The 15,536-nt window shown below is 37.0% G+C and overlaps 1 pseudogene; it reads right to left on the reverse strand.

The window, feature by feature from the left end:
* Positions 1–430: 430 nt before the first annotated feature.
* LOC123648185 lies at positions 431–2,187 on the reverse strand (annotated as a pseudogene).
* Positions 2,188–15,536: the final 13,349 nt, after the last annotated feature.

Below are 15,536 nucleotides of genomic sequence, written 5' to 3' on the forward strand. Positions count from 1 at the left end.
GAAAAAAACAATGCAACCACACGTCAGTATTATGCAAATGGCCTCTATTCTTAAAAGCTGACTGAGAGGAAATCGATTGTATTCACAGAGGTATTCTGTGTGAGCAAAAAGGGAGAGAATAACAGTACTTCTTAAAAAGAAATGTGCAATGTAATTTTCCTTAGCATTATCCAAATATAACATTTTAAAACCATCAAGCCTCTGTCCACAGCTCAGAAATTTTAAAAAAATTTATTACATTTTTCTTATATAGGCATACCTCAGAGATACTGTGAGTTCAGTTCCAGATCACTGCAATAAAGTGAATGCAATAAAGTGAGTCACACAAAATGTTTGGTTTCCCAGTATACATAAAAGTTATGTAATAGCATTATGTCTAAAAAATGTACATAAATTAAAAATACTTTATTGCTAAAAGATGCTAACGATCATCTGAGCCTTCAGCAAGTCACAGTCTTTCTGCTGGGAGAGGGTCTCGCCACCACGTCTTTGGCTGCTGACTGATTAGGATGGTGGTTCCTAAAGGTTGAGGTGGCTGCATCAATTTCTGCAAATAAGACAATGATGAAATTTGCCATACGGATTATTCTTACTCTCATGAAATATTTCTCTGTAGCATGTGATGCTATTTGATAGTATTTTTCTCACAGTAACTCTTCTTTCAAAATTGGAGTCCATCCTCTCAAACCCTGCTGCTGTTTTATCAACTAAGTTTATGTACTAAAGCCTGTGTTGTCATTTCAACGATGTCCACAGCGTCTTCCCCACAAGTAGATTCCATCTCAAAAAAACCACTTCCTTTGCTCATCCATGAGAAGCAACTCCACATCCATTCATGTTTTATCACGAAATTCTGCAATTTAGTCACATCTTCAGGCTCCGCTTCTAATTCCAATTCTCTGGCTATTTCTACCACTTCTGCAGTGACTTCCTGCACTGAAATCTTGAGCTCTTCAAAGTCATCCATGAGGGTTGGAGTCAATTTATTCAAACCACCGTTAATTTTGATATTTTGACCTTCTCCCATGAATTTCTAATGTTTTTAATGGCATCTAGAATGGTGAATCCTTTCCAGAATGCTTTCAATTTACCTTGGCCAGTTCTATCAGAGAAATCACTACCTCTAGCAGCTATAGACTTAATAAATGTATTTCTTAAATAATAAGACTTGAAAGTCCAAAATTACTCCTTGATCCATGGTCTAAAGAATAGATGCCATGTTAGCAGGCATGAAAACAACATTAATCTCCATCAGAGAGCTTGGCTGAACAGGTACAGTGTCAACTGAGCAGTAATATTTTGAAAGGACTTTTTTTGTTTGAGCACTAGGTCTCAACAGTGGAGTTAAAATATTCAGTAACCCATGCTGTAAACAGATGTCCTATTATCCACATTTCATTGCTCCATTTAGAGAGAACAGGCAGAGTCAATGTAGCATCATTCTTAAGGGCCCTAGGATTTAAGGAATGGTTGATGAGCATTGGCTTGAACTTAAAGTCTCCACCTTCATTAGCCCCTAACAAGAGAGTCAGTCTGTCCTTTGAAACTTTGAAGCCAGGCATTGACTTCTCCTCTCTAGCTATAAAATTCCTAGATGGCACATTTTTCCAATATATGGCTATTTCATCAACACTGAAAATCTATTGTTTAGGGTTTTTAGTGTAGCCACCTTCATCGATTATCTTAACCAGATCTTCTGGATAACTTGCTGCAGCTTCTCCATCAGCACTTGCTGCTTCACCTTGCACTGTTATGTTATGGAGATGGCTGCTTTTCTCAAACCTCATGAACCAACCTCTGCCAGCTTCACACTATTCTTCTGCAGCTTCTTCACTTCTCTCAGACTTCACAGAGCTAAGAGAGTTAGGGCCTTTTCTGAATTAGACTTTGCCTTTGGGAGTGTTGTGGCTTGTTTGGTCTTCTATCCAGACTGCTCAAACTTTCTCCATATCAGCAATAAGGCTGTTTTTCTTTCTTATCATTTGTGTGTTCACTGGTGTAGCACTTTTAATTTCCTTCAAGAACTTTTCCTTTGCATCACAACTTGGTTAACTGGCACAGGAGGCCTAGTTTTCAACCTGTCTAGGCTTTTGACATGCCTTCCTCACTCAGCTTAATCATTTCTAGCTTTTCATTTAAAGTGGGAGAGCTGGGACTCTTCCTTTCACTTGAACACTTAGAGGTCATTGTAGGGCTATTTATTGACCTAATTTCAATATTACTTTGTCTCAGATAATAGGAAGGCTTGAGGAGAAGGAGAGAGATGGGGGAATGGCTGGTTGGTAGAGAAGTCAGTATACACAGCATTTATTAAGTTCACCATATGAGCACGGTGTGTGGTGCCCCCCAAAATTGCAACATTAACATCAAAGATCACTGATCATAGGTCACAGTGACAAATATAGTAATAGTGTAAAAGTTTTAAATATTTCGGGGATTACCAAAATGTGACACAGAGACATGAAGTGAGCACATGCTATTGGAAAAATGGTGCCAATAGACTTCCTTGACACAGGTTTGCCACAAACCTTCGATTTGTAAAATATGCAATATCCATGGAGTAAAATAAAGGGAAGCACAGTAAAATTCTGTAGGCCTCTGCTTTCCCACTTAGAAGCATTTTTAAAAATATGGTTCAAATCTTAATACAAAATTTATTTTTTTCTTCTGTTTGGCAGCACCCATATCACCCAGAAGAAGAAAGAAGAACAGTTGCCTTGAGTTGGCTCAACCATACATAAATTGGCCAATGGGAAACACGATTGAGCAGAAAGTGTGTGGATGTTTCCCTGGATTTTTCCTACTGTGAGCAAGAATCTTACCAGGCACCAAGAAAAAAATACTGAGGGTTGGAGAAGGAGCTAACATTGTCACTTTTCTTCAAGGTACTCAAAGTGTTTGATTCAAAATTAAGGGTGACTTGGTGAAGGAGGTAAAAGATAGGACTTTTCAGATGCTGAAAATGAAATATTAAAAAAGAATGTAATTTATTCACAGAGTGAGGCACTAACAGGAATGTTCTTCCTCCCCTTAAAATCCTCACATCCCATCTCCCTCTGGAGGACACCGTTTTAAAATTTTTCTATGTTAAGATATTAATAATTTTATTAATTTATTAATAATACCTTTAAATAGTGGTGCAGGACTGATATGCTAGGAAAGTGGGAGGCCTAATGTACTTTATATCTAGTAAATACTTATCCATCTTTTCCTTTTGTGAGCTAGGTAAATATTTTCATATATTTTTCTATGCTCTCATTTATTCCATGGTGATCATCAGCAATTGTATATGCCAAGTCAGAGATGAACAAAGACACTCAACATATTAAGGCAGGTATTTACCCAAGATTTTCCGTAGAGTTATTCTGGTAAGCATATTTTGGCTGTACTTTTACTAAGTATACAATCTTTTACCATTCCAGGGAGTAGGCTAAAATACTGTCACAGAAGCAGCAGTATCAGATTGGTGACCACTGGGGACTTGTGCTCCTACATCTCCACTAAGAAGTAGAGAGGACCTGCCCCCCTAGGAGACAAACACAAGCAAGACCTCAACTATAAGTGAACAAAAAGGCTTGCTTAACTCAAAGTTATACTCAGAATTTAAATTTTATAAAATTGTCTTTAAATATCTGGTTTTGAATCACACAAAAGTGATCCAGTCTGGAACTTTCATGAATACTCTCTTCCCAGTCTGGTTACAGTCTATGAAACCCCAGTGGCTAGAATTTCCCCAAGGCTGTTTCATCTGCTTTATGCTGGAGAAGAAAATACACGAAGGAATCTAAATCCTCTCCTGGGTATCTTGCCCCTGGAATGGATCTTATCTTTTGTTACAGTCTGGCTGACTCTGAATCTAACTCCTAGATCCCAGGCCTCAAGTATAGCTAGAGTGACAGGTAGAATGTGCCTGTAAGAAGCAGTAAATGCATTTAATCCTGGCATCAGAGGGGAACAGCTGGTGTAATTCTAACGTTGAGAATAGTCAGATCAGGGGGTCTTGCAAAATTCACACAACACTACCGCCTCTGAGTTTAAAAAGAATACATTTACTAGCAGGTTTCTGATCTACTAAATGAGGAAAACGAGGCATTCACAGAGGAGGTTTTATACTCTCATCTAGAATTATTATTCCCCCATTGTGATAGCACCAAATTATAACCAGAAGGTAGACTTTTTTTTTAAAGATTTTTTTTAAATAGGCAGATCTAGACCTTGGAAACATCAGTGAAATAAAGAGTCCGTCATCGAGTGTGGAGTTTTGAGAAATTGATCCTAACTTAAAAGCTTTAATTAATTGTCCCACGTCAGGCTACCAATAGATTAATGCTTTTGTTCTCGGCACCACTACCTTTATAAAAAATACATGGGTGGAAAATGTGAAGAAATAAAAGAGAATGATGAATGTATTCACATTTAAAGATGGAAAGGAGAGAAGAGGAACCTTTTCAAATACCACATGGGAGAAGAACTTTGTATCTTTCCCATTCAGAATGTGCTCATCATATTTCCTGTCCATTTGCTCAACTATGTTTACTATTTTGGATTTCACTGAGCCATGACACAAATCAATTTGGGATAAAGATACAAACAAGTTTTCTGATAATTGTTGTAATCTCAATCATTGTTTTCCTTACTTTTAAAAACTCACATAACAATATGGCCTAGTGCTGCACGTTGAGCTTTAGTTTTTAAAAACAGATTTTATTTTTCAGAGCAGTTTTAAGTTTACAGCAAAATTGAGCAGCAAGTGCAGAGTTCCCACATACCTCATGCCCATCCTCTCACAGCCTCCTCAGCATCAACATCCCCCACCAGATTGGTACCTGCATTATTGCCAAGGAACCTGTGCTGACTGACACATCATTATCCCCAAGTCCATAGTTTACGTTAGGTTCACTCTTGGTATTGTATATTCTATAGGTTTGGAAAAACTTATAATGACATGTTTCTACAACAATATCATACGGAGTAATTTCACTGCCCTAACAATTTTCTGTGCATGTCCTATTCATCCTTCCTTCCCTCTCTTCCCCAGCAACCATGATCTTTTTACTGTCTTCATAGTTTTGCCTTTTCTAGAATGTCATATAGTTGTAATCACACAATTTGTTGTCTTTTCAGATTGACTTCTTTCACTTAGTAAGATACATTTAAGATTCCTTTATGTCTTTTCATGGTTGCATAGCTCACTCATTTTTAATGTGTAAGTTTTTAACTCCTTTGAGTAAACATCAAGAAGCATGACTGTTGGATTGTATGGTAAGAGTATAGTTAGTTTTCTTAAGAAACTGCCAAACCATCTTTCAAGGTACCACTTTGCATTCCTAGCAGCAATGAATGAGGGTTCCTGTTGTTCCACACACTGGCCAGCATTTGGTAATGTCAGTGTTCCAGATTTTGGCCATTCCAGTAAGTATGAAGTGGTATTGAAATTGTTGTTTTTGCTTGCAATTCCCTAATGACATAGGTTTTTGTGCATATTTTTTATACATGCTTATTTTCCATCTGTATAGTTTCTTTGGTGAGGTTTCTCTCCAGATCTGTTGCCCATTTTAAAACCAGGTTGTTTATGTTCTTACTGAGTTTTGAGGGTTCTTTGAATATTTTGGATAATAGTTCTTTATAAGATATGTCATTTACACATATTTTCTCCCAGTCTGTGGCTCATCTTCTTACTTTCTTGACACATTGAGTTTTATTTCTCATAGAAAATGGTGCTTATTTGGTAGAACAGGATATTTCTTTGGCAGTCTGTCTCTTGAAGTTATGCTGCAGATACCCAATTTATAATTCTAAAAGTAAGGAATATTTTCTGGCTCCTCCCACATTCAGAAGGCAGATATTTCACCTAACCTATAATTATCTTGTTCACAAATTAAATAGATTGTTTTTGTTCCTCAAACTCTTTTATTCCTCATTTAATTTTCTCTTTTCCTAACAATTTCAAAATCAATAGGTTTTAACATTCAACTAATCTTTGCCAGAGAGCAACAGTAAATTCATCTTTGCCAGTGAGGACCAGGAGAGAACAAAGTTGAAAAAGGAATTTCTGTCTACTCTTTCAGAAAGAGTGCGTATTACTCCAGGCTGTCCAGCTACATTTGACTTTCTGACAATATACCTTCTTAGGGTGTAATTCTGGGCCAGCCACAAAGAAATATTACTTTAGCATTAAAGCTATGCATTCTAGAGAGAAAAGCATAAATCTCTCATGGGAAGAAGAGCTGGGAGTAATTCCTGTATTACAATACCTCATTAGAATATTAGAGGAGATTTGACAAAGAGCAATGGTATGGGCCACAGGAAGGAACAACACAATTAATAAAGAAAGATTAATACACAGGGATTTCCTAGCATAGGCAAGGTAGGCTCAGGACAGCCTCATGTTGGTTTGCCTAAATCAAGTGCTTATCTTTGCAGAATACTCACAAAGTTTCAGGGTTAAGCAAACAAAGCAGAGTGTTTATCATTCCCTACAAAAAATTGAGAAGGCCTAGGAAACATTCCTGTCCGCTGTTGGGACTGAGATAGTTTAAATAAAGTCCTGCTTGAAGATAAAGAAATGTGATCCTCCTTGCCAATTTTATGTTTTTTGTTTTTTGTGGCTTTTTTTATTTTTTGGCTTGTTTTGCAAGAGGTGTGGTCCTTGGCTATGGCTGCAGCTGAATACTGAGTATTTCCACAGGGAGAACTTTGCCTGATAATGATAGAGAATTACCAAAACCTCATACTCAAGAACTCTTCAGAATCAGATCTTCTTTCATTTGCCAACTTCCAGACTTACATCATGTAACTTTCTGCTGATGAAGACATACAGAATCTTGATTTTTCATATCGATCACTGTTAGCATACAGAGATGCTACTGATTTTTGTACGTTGATTTTGTATTCTGAAACTTTACTGAATTCATTTATCAATTCTAAGAGTTTTTTGGTGGAACCTTTAGGTTTTTGTAAATATAAAATCATGTTGTCTGCAAACAAGGATGATTGACTTCTTCCTTTCCGATTTGGATGCCCTTTATTACTTTCACCTGCCTAATTGCACTGGGAGGACTTCCAGTCCTATGTTGAATAAAAGTGGTGAAAGTGGACATCCTTGTCTTGTTCCAGATCTTGGTGGAAAGGAATTTAATTTTCCCCCATTCAGTATGATATTATCTGTGGGTTTGTCATTTGTGGCTTTCATGGTGTTGAGGTATTTTCCTTCCATACCCAATTTGTTGAGCATTTTATCATGAAGGTATGATGAATTTTATCAAATGCTTTTCAGCACCTATTTAAATGATCATATATTTTGTCCTTGATTCTCTTGATGTGCTGTATCATGTTTGTTGATTGTATGTGTCAAACCATCTTTGTATCCCTGAGATGAATTCCACTTGATCATGGTGAATGATCTTAATGTGTTGTTGAATTTGGTTTGCTAGTATTTTGTTGAGGATTTTTGTATCTATGTTCATCAGGGATATTGGCCTGCAATTTTTTGTTAATGTTGTTGTATCCTTGTCTGGTCTTAGTAGCAGTGTGATGCTGGCCTTTTAGAATGAGTTTGGAAGAATTCCCTCCACTTTAACTTTTTGAAATAGTTCAAGTAGGATTGGTATTAGATTTTCTTAAATGTTTGGTAGAATTCAGCAGTGAAGCTACCAGGTTCAGGGCTTTTCTTTGATGGGAGACGTTTTATTACTCCTTCAATCTTATTACTTGTTATTGGTCTGTTCAAGTTTTCTATTCATTCTTGATACAGTCTTGACAGACTGTATGTGTCCAGGGATTCATTCATTTCTTCTAGGATTTCCCATCTGTTGGCATATAGTTGTTCATGATAGCCTCTAATAGTCCTTTGTACTTCTGTGGTATCAGTTGTAATGTTTCCTTTTCTGTCTCTGATTTTATTTATTTGGGTCCTTTCTCTTGTTTTTTTTTTTTTTTTTTTTTTTTTTAGTTATTCTGAATGGACAAAGAAAATGTGGTGTGTGTCTGTGACACACACACACACATACACACACACTAGAATATTACTCAGCCATAAAAAAGAATAAACTTCTGTCACTTGCAGCAACATGGATGGAACTAGAGGCCATTAATTAATAATCTGGGTACAGAAAAATAAATATGAAATGTTCTCATTCATGTGTGGCAGCTAAAATGGTGGATCTCACGAAGGTAGAGAGGAGAATGTTCGTTACCAGAGGCTGGGAAGGAAAGAAGGGAGGAGGAGTTGAAGAGAAATTACTTAATGGGCACAAAAAGGCAGGCAGTAAAAATAAATTCTAGTATTCGATGGTATATTAGGGAAATTATAGTTAACAATAACTTATTGTATATTTCAAAATACCTAGAAGAGGATTCTTATGTTCCCAACACAAAGGAAAGAAATGTTTGAGGTGATAGATATCCCAATCACTCTGATTTGAACATTACACATTGTATACATGAATCGAAGTATCACACGTACCCCAAATATATGTACAACTATTATACATCGATTTAGAAAACTTTAAAAATATAAAACAATTAAAATTTTTAAAGACTAAAAGATTAGTGGTTCAAGGCACTTAACAAATCTGTTCCATCATTAACTGACCAGAGACTTCAGTGGCCACACATGACAGGGAATACAGAGTTTATAGAATGAATTTTGACCTTGGAATTACTTGTTCCCTTCTAAGAATGAAATTTAGTCCATGCCTTGTTACTTAGGTATTTTATACTAAGATAGAGGTCTTTCTTCATGCACTGTGATTGCAAGTAACAGTTTGCTGTGATTCATGCCAGTTGTACAAAGATGTTCATGTCAGCATTAATTGTGAAATTATGGAGTTAGAGGCAATTTAGGTATTTATCACAGGGGAATGGATAAATAAATTTTGTGGAGGCACTCTGTGAAATACTATGCAGCAATTAGAAGCTCCAAACTCAATGGACATATAGTAAAATGGATGGATCATAAGCACTCAAAACTGCATTGAAAAAGTAAAGCAGATTGAAGGCTATAAGCCCTCACACACGCAAACATAAAAACAGTATATATTTTGCAGTAATTTATGCAAGTGAAGGATATACACAAGACATTGAAAGATGCTGGCTGCACAGAACTGGTCACAAATGAGAGTGGAGAATAAAGAAGATGGATCTTTATGGACCAATGGGGGTGATCAGTAATGATCTGAGACATTTAGTGGACTCAACCTTCTGCAGCCAAAGGGAGAGGGGTGTGGGTAGGAAGGAAGAAAGAGAAATATTGAGAAAGAAAAAGATAAAAGACTGAAGCAAAACAAAATAATAATAGAAACAAATTCTCTATTTGTGGTGATAAAGAACTAATTTTACAGAAAACCAAATCAGAGGTAGAATACACTCTGGAGAGTTGGTGTTTCTAGAAATCTGGAGAGCTAGAGACAAGGATCTGATCAAAGGACACCTGGGCAGGGATGCTGGCTTTTGCTTCACCCCTTTCTTTCACCGCTCCAGTGATGAGCATGTGGCCTTCGTGTCTCAGTATGGGTTAAGAACAAGAAAAGCCCCACACATTCAACACTCCTTTGGATAGGATTGCCTAATTTTTAATTTAAATTCTTTTGAGAAAGGTGATATAAGCCTGAGTATAAAGGACATTGGCCTAATGAAGGTTTTGTTTTTTAACTGTGGCAGGATTTTGTCTCCCTGTAATGTTCCACCAGGAAAAGTCATAACAAGTTAAATTTACTATTGGAGAAATTTATCCATATTTGTTATTATGGGTTCTACCTTTAAAAAGCTTTCCTAACCCAAGATCATGAAAATAGTTAACATGGACACATTTTAACATCTAAAGTTGTTGCTTCTCTAGTCATTTATAAATTATATTAATATTACATTTCATAAACAAGAATACAGTAAACAGGGATGGTGTTCGGCTCCTTTGATTGAGTTTGGTTGTAAACAGGGTCACTCATTATTATGAGAATGAGTTTTGGCCTTAGAAACACTTGTGTCCTTCTGAGAATGGGATTTGATCCAGGCCTTAGTACTCGAGGTATTTTATGTTAGACAGAGGTCCTTCCCATGTATCGTGATTCTTAGTAACTGTTTGCTGTGATTCATGCCCATTGCTTGGCATGTAATTCAGTTCCCTCCACTTATTCACACAAATGATACATTTGAAATACATTAAATCTTATTCCTACCCATTCCACCATAAGCAAATACATAAAAATATAGAGGAACAGCACTAGTGACAATCAGCTATGAAAAAAAATAAGTAAATGGGACTTTCATTTTACATTTGGGAAGATATGGGCTTAGGAGCAAATAGAGGAAGAAATGTATGAAAAAGAAAAAAAACATTGTGGAGGAAGTAGGCCTTAAAGAAACTCACAAATGATGGAAGACGCAGGGTTTGGTAGGCTACATGTGATGGTGTTCTAAGTTAGAGGCATAGCAGAAATGTCTTTGGAGGAGCAATAGGTGAAGTAAATTGAGACAGGGTTAATAGATTAGGCTAGAAATAGCGAACGAGCTACACTGGGAACTAGGAGAGGGCAAAAAGGTCAATAAATAGAAAAGTTAGACTCAGGTAGGCACCACAGACCACAGACAAAAGAGAAGGGTCAGTATTTGAGAATCTTCAGAAATAATTGGACAATTTGGGCTAAAGTACAAATTGCTGAGTATAAGTAATACAAGACCCAACAATCCAGTAAAGAAAAGATTATAGTCAATAAAAAGCAAAAAAAAAAGTACTTACTAAGTACTTACTGGGTACCGAGTACCGCTATATCTTACGTTTTCCAAAAGCCAGATATTGGTTTGATATTTTGTCACTATTATATATAGACAGTTGAATTCTTGAGGAAGACTTTCTTTGTGGTTGGCAAAATTACCATAGTGCCTACTAACAGTTCCATGCATATATTAGATACTCAGTTGGTGCTGTTTTAGTTCTGGAATGAATTTTTTACATTTTACTAATGTGAATTTCCTGAGCTAAATACTGAATACTTTCCCCAACCCAAGGCCTCTTTAAGCATCATGAGATTGGATCTAATTGCTCTACGTATTCTTAACCCAGCATCAGAGACTTTATATCAGCATAAACAAAAAATATTTCTTGCACAAAAATATTCTAAATTCTCCATTTGTTTCATCCCCATTTTATGTTCTGTCTAGATATTTTACAGCTATATCACCAAGCTCTACCATCCAACATATTTTAATGTGTATTGAAATTGTGAATGAAAACACATTTCCAAATAATGCTATTATTTTAGTGAAAATAGTTGCTCAATAAATTCTGTGTGAGATGAAGCAACTATGCTCTCTGAACTTCTAATTATAAACAAATGCACATTATATATGTATATGTACTTGTGTGCATACACACACTCACACTCATACATAAAGAGAGAGCACCAGTGAGAGAAAAGTTGATTATGCCTGTTCTGGGTCTAACCAGGAACTTAGCAAAATAAATGAGCCCTAAAGAAGAAACTTTCAATATCTACATTTAGACCCTGAGTAAAATGAGTGTGGGCAACACCCAACTTTAAGAGGCAAGCTTGTCTAGTTGTTTGTCATTAAGAGGATGACGGGAGTGGACTCCACTTCCCAAGTTTGGGCAAGGGAGGATGAACATAAGGAAAGAAAGAGACAAAAAAGAAAGCTACTTCCACAGAAATCATCTACCCTCCCTGCAGTAACAGCAATTCTAAATGATCTTCCAACTGCTAGCTTTTCTCCTGGTTCTGCATTATATACTGCTTATGCTAAATTGACCTAAGTTATGTAAACTTACCAAAGAGAGGAAACATGGTAGAGGAGAAAGGGTAGACAGCGAACCTTGGTTCTAACCTAAGCTCTACCACTAACAATGATTTACAAGAGACTCAGGTCATTTTGCCTCTTTGGGCCTAAGTTCCTTCATCTGTGAAGCCCAGATAGTTACTTCTTAAATCCCCTGTGGCTCCAAGATTCTCAGTTCTACTTAACAGAAATTCCAGTGGTTATGAGAAAATTCTCAAAAAGTGTTTCTCTACTCGAATTTTTCTATGCATATCAAGCAAATATCTATGGTAGAAAAGAGGGCAATAAAATGCATTTCTGCATATATAAATTAACTGCAATCAGGATGGTTTGGTGTGAATAAGAGAATAAAAAGTCAAGAATTCCTTTGCAAATACAAGCAGGAAGGGGAGAACAGGTTGCTGTCAGGCCATCAGGATACGAATGTCTAGCGCCTGACATGTTTCTCATTCAAACCAATTCCATTTTTCTCAGCCACAAACTTTTAGACTTCTAAGCAATGATGTAAAGCCTTCCTTGATGGCTTCTCCTCACTGGATGAGACCTCGCCATCCTCGCAATTCCTGTTGGCCCTCACTCCTCTCCCATGGCCTCTGTCACTTTGCACAAAGCATTATAATTATACAAACACAAATGTTATCTTCCTTAGCAGACCATGGGCTTCTTAAGCTTCTTATCTATCCCTGATGGCACATAGCCCGGTGACTTGCAAACAGAAAGCACTCAACACAAATGAATGAGGAATAGATGGGAAGGGGGGGGAGGGTGGGAGGAGATGAGAAACACATGAGTGCATGTGTAGTATGGCATCTGATGGCATCTAGTTCCCTAAAAGTGCTAATGACTCCTAAGTATAGAAATGTTATATAAGGTGAGGAGCAATGGACCCAATGGGATACTCAGGTGATTAAGAAGATAAAGCTTTATTTTTCTCTTTGGAGAAGAAGTGATCAGGCACATAATCAGAGACTATTAAAAAACCTGTTGAGCCTGACCAGGTTCATTAAAGACATTGACTGCCACACATAAAAAATCAGAAACCTTTCCTTGGGGCCACAGTGTTTTATTATGAAAACAGAATAAAAACTTCAAGGGTAATTTAAAGGTAACCATAAGTAGAAAAACAAAATTTATTGACTTCTATTCATTTAATCCATATTTTTAGAACTAAATTGTCAGTATTAATTGTAACAATAAGAACATCAACAAGTAAGATTTTATATATGTTTCACGTAGCCCCAGGGTCAAAACTAGAGTGAGTTAAATATAACTCTCATGGCAGTTAATGTGTTAAGGTGCTAGAATGACACTGGGGTCTGTGGGGAGTGTCATGAATATCACAAATAAATATTTCTCATTCTTTGCTCTCAACTAGCAATCACCTCCCATCATTCTTCCGTAAAGATAGTGTTTAACCAGAACAGGATAAGCTTTGGGCTTGACAAAAGTGGATCACCTCCCCTCCCACCACATCCCTTGGGATCAGAACCTGCAAAAGATAAAACTGAAATAAAAACAAAGCAAAAAACTCTTACATTTCTCTAAATAAGTATTAGCATAGCTGTAGAAAATCAGTGGCTTATCATGCACAGGAAAGCACAATAACGAAAAAAATTTTAAGATTTAACTCTTAAAGACAAACCACTCACTTTCATTTATAGCTAGAAACAAAACAATGGCAACTTTCATCTTAGGGATTAGGGAAGGAACACTAAAATGTGACAGCTTCTTGTCTTTCTTTGTCCTACAAATATCTCTGCTATGTGACTAAGAAAGGAAGGGGAAGTACTGTCAGCAATAAAAGCCAAAGAGCAATTTTTACCTCACATCAAAATAAATTCAAATTATGAAGGTCTACTTTGACCAAATAACGCTTGGTGATGTGTTCCATTACAGGCTATTGAAAGGTTATTTTGTGGAGGAAAATTGCAGTTCTAGGCTATAAACACTTCAAAGGGGGCAACATCTCCGAGGCCAGAACCACTATTCTGTACCGTGACTCTCCCCCCAAACCTCCACACACATTCGTTTTCGCCATCAAGCTGTCACAACAGATGGCAAGATGGAATTCAACTCAGACATCTCTAGACAAGGAAATTGAACCTCTGGTGAAATTCAAAGCACCTCTTTAAACTTAATGAACATCTTATCCATTTGAACAAATGAAAGTTTAAATTAGGTTGCTCTAGGATCTCAATGTTAAATATGTATACAATTCAATTAACTCACACTAGTATTGTTCCCTCATAACCTTTTTTCATTTCACTCCCTTCTCGAAAAACTGAACCCTAGGCAAATGAGGTAATGATGGAAGGTTACATGGGTTTTCAGACAGAGCAATTAATCAGCAGATCGGAGGGAGAAATCACAGAAGGTCAGAAGTAAAATCTCTTTCCTTTTTGAGTGCAGCTGCTGCTTCTAAGGGCAGACTGGGACCTCCATGAAACGAACTAGTGGAGAATCAGATTGAAACTGAGTAGGCCAAACTCAAGAGTTGTGCCTGAAGCTCAGGAATCATATTGTTGGACCCTGCTTTCTGTGCCACACACTGAGCCTAACCTGGCTCGTGTCATCAGACTTTATCCATTTCAGAAGGACCTCACAAATGGTCCTTCCGGGTGGATTCAAGCATACTGCTGGATCCAGGATATTGAAGGCAAAAACAAACAAAAATCCTAAATATCTAATATAAAAATTATGAAAGCCAACTACATCTTCTTGGCTTAAATTATTTGGATAATTGCCTGGATTTGCTACTTCACTTACCAGCACAGACTAGTCAAAATTAAGTGCAGCAATTTTCTTGAACTCTGACGTGTCAGTACTTTACCTTCACTTAGAGTGATTCAGCTGTCACTTTTCAAAAATGCAAAAGGCCTTGTGGGAGGTCAAATACATTTACATGTCTCCATTCTCAGTGTCACTTAGACTGACACTGGCCAGCTGGAGGCAGCTAAGGAAAAGCAGAACTTGGGTGACCAGATGAGTGGACCCTTTCTGATTCAAAGCAGGGTTAACCACAGGATGACTCAATATTTAAAAGTATGGATGAAACAAAGTGAACAGGAAAGGAGAGACTGAAGAAGAAACCTGGATTTTTGACCCTAGGTTTGCTACTGTGGTGAGATCATTAACAAGTCACTTAAACGTTTTTTTTTTGGTTTTTGTTTTGTTTTGTTTTGTTTTTTGAGACAAAGTCTGGCTCTGTCACCTGGGCTACAGTGCCGTGGTGTGATCATAGCTCACTGCAACCTCAAACTGCTGACTCAAACAATCCTCCTGTCTCAGCCTCTTGAGTAGCTGAGACTACAGGCCCACACTACCATGCCTGGCTAATTTTTCTATTTTTTGTAGAGATGCAGTCTCGTTCTCTCAGAGGCTGGTCTCAAACTCCTGATTTCAAGCGACCCTTCCACCTCGGCCTCCCAGAAAGCTAGGATTACAGGCGTGAGCCAACGCATTCACTCAGCTCACTTAAACTCTTTGGACTCATGTTTCTTAATGTGTAAAAATAAAGAAGCTGAACTATTAGTACTGATGTAGTTAATGTTTTATGCCTCACTGGTTTTTCAAAAAAAATTATATTATTAGAAGTTGGACTTCTAAATTTACTTTTAGCTCTTACATTCTTAATGATTTATTTTTTTAAAAAAAATCAAATTAAGTGAGAAAAATAGTTGTTGCCATAGATTTATTTGATAAGAAGTGAGATTCTCAGTCACCAAGCAATGCCACCATAGTGAAGT

Source organism: Lemur catta, chromosome 12 (genome assembly GCF_020740605.2).
Source record: "Lemur catta isolate mLemCat1 chromosome 12, mLemCat1.pri, whole genome shotgun sequence".
Classification (NCBI taxonomy): Eukaryota; Metazoa; Chordata; class Mammalia; order Primates; family Lemuridae; genus Lemur; species Lemur catta.